At 40.3% G+C, this 2335-nt stretch overlaps 1 non-coding gene across 1 annotated transcript; it reads right to left on the reverse strand.

The window, feature by feature from the left end:
• Window positions 1-343: 343 nt before the first annotated feature.
• Window positions 344-451, reverse strand: LOC112760826 (small nucleolar RNA R71). The gene has a single exon (XR_003181247.1). It is a non-coding gene; the product is annotated as a small nucleolar RNA R71 (small nucleolar RNA).
• Between the last annotated feature and the right edge of the window lie 1884 nt (window positions 452-2335).

Genomic DNA, 2335 nt, shown 5'->3' on the forward strand with positions numbered 1-2335 from the left:
ACCTAATTCCAATTTACATGGAAGAAGCATCTCCATCCCTACCATTGGAGCAAACAATTTTGAGCTGAAACCTCAATTAGTTTCTCTGATGCAACAAAACTGCAAGTTTCATGGACTTCAATCTGAAGATCCTTTTCAGTTCTTAACTGAATTCTTGTAGATCTATGATACTGTTAAGACTAATGGAGTAGATCCTGAAGTCTACAGGCTCATGCTTTTCCCATTTGCTGTAAGAGACAGAGCTAGAATATGGTTGGATTCTCAACCTAAAGATAGCCTGAACTCTTGGAATAAGCTGGTCAAGGCTTTCTTAGCCAAGTTCTTTCCTCCTCAAAAGCTTAGTAAGCTTAGAGTGGATGTTCAAACCTTCAGACAGAAAGAAGGTGAATCCCTCTATGAAGCTTGGGAGAGATACAAGCAACTGACCAAAAAGTGTCCTTCTGACATGCTTTCAGAATGGACCATCTTGGATATATTCTATGATGGTCTGTCTGAATTAGCTAAGATGTCATTGGATACTTCTACAGATGGATCCATTCCTTAAAGAAAACGCCTGCAGAAGCTCAAGAACTCATTGACATGGTTGCTAATAACCAGTTCATGTACACTTCTGAGAGGAACCCTGTGAGTAATGGGACGCCTCAGAAGAAGGGAGTTCTTGAAATTGATACTCTGAATGCCATATTGGCTCAGAATAAAATATTGACTCAGCAAGTCAATATGATTTCTCAAAGTCTGAATGGAATGCAAGCTGCATCCAACAGTACTCAAGAGGCATCTTCTGAAGAAGAAGCTTATGATTCTGAGAATCCTGCAATTGCAGTGGTGAATTACATGGGTGAACCCTATGGAAACACCTATAATCCCTCATGGAGAAATCACCCAAATCTCTCATGGAAGGATTAACAAAAGCCTCAACAAGGCTTTAATAATGGTGGAAGAAACAGGTTTAGTAATAGCAAGCCTTTTCCATCATCCACTCAGCAACAGACAGAGAACTCTGAACAAAATACCTCTAATTTAGCAAATTTAGTCTCTGATCTATCTAAGGCCACTGTGTGTTTCATGAATGAAACAAGGTCCTCCATTAGAAATTTAGAAGCACAAGTGGGCCAGCTGAGTAAAAGAATCACTAAAACCCCCCTAGTACTCTCCCAAGCAATACAGAAGAGAATCCAAAAGGAGAGTGCAAGGCCATTGAATTAATTACCATGGCCGAACCTGTAAGGGAGGTTGAGGACATGAATCCCAGTGAGGAAGACCTCCTGGGACGTCCAGCGATCAATAAGGAGTTTCCCTCTAAGGAACCAAAGGAATCTGAGACTCATCTAGAGACCATAGAGATTCCATTGAACCTCCTTGTGCCATTCATGAGCTCTGATGAGTATTCTTCTTCTGAAGAGAATGAGGATGTTACTGAAGAGCAAGTTGCCAAGTACCTTGGTGCAATTATGAAGCTGAATGCCAAATTATTTGGTAATGAGACTTGGGAAGATGAACCTCCCTTGCTCATCAATGAACTGAGTGATCTGGATCAACTGACATTGCCTCAGAAGAAACAAGATCCTGGAAAGTTCTTAATACCTTGTACCATAGGCACCATGACCTTTGAGAAGGATCTGTGTGACCTTGGGTCAGGAATAAACCTCATGCCACTCTCTGTAATGGAGAAACTAAGAACCCTTGAGGTACAAGAAAGCAATTTCTCATTAGAAATGGCAGATAAATCCATGAAAATAGCTTATGGACAAGTAGAGGACATGTTATTAAAGGTTAAAGACCTTTACATCCCTGCTGATTTCATAATCCTGGATACTGGGAAGGATGAGGATGAATCCATCATTCTTGGAAGACCCTTCTTAGCCACAGCAAGAGCTGTGATTGATGTGGACAGAGGAGAATTGATCCTTCAATTAAATGAGGACAACCTTGTGTTTAAAACTCAAGGATCTCTCTCTGTACCCATGGAGAGGAAGCATAAAAAGCTTCTCTCACTGCAGAGTCAACCAAAGCCCCCACAGTCAAACTCTAAGTTTGGTGTTGGGAGGCCACAACCAAACTCTAAGTTTGGTGTTGAACTCCCATATCCAAACTCTAAGTTTGGTGTTGGGAAGTCTCAACAATGCTCTGAACATCTGTGAGGCTCCATGAGAGCCTACTGTCAAGCTATTGACATTAAAGAAGCGCTTGTTGGGAGGCAACCCAATTTTTATTTATCTAATTTAATTTATTTTTATTGTTATTTCATGTTTTATTAGGTTCATGATCATGTGAAGTCACAAAATAAATATAAAAATTGAAAACGGAATCAAAAACAGCAGAAAAAAAATCACAC

This window comes from Arachis hypogaea, chromosome 16 (assembly GCF_003086295.3).
Source record: "Arachis hypogaea cultivar Tifrunner chromosome 16, arahy.Tifrunner.gnm2.J5K5, whole genome shotgun sequence".
Classification (NCBI taxonomy): Eukaryota; Viridiplantae; Streptophyta; class Magnoliopsida; order Fabales; family Fabaceae; genus Arachis; species Arachis hypogaea.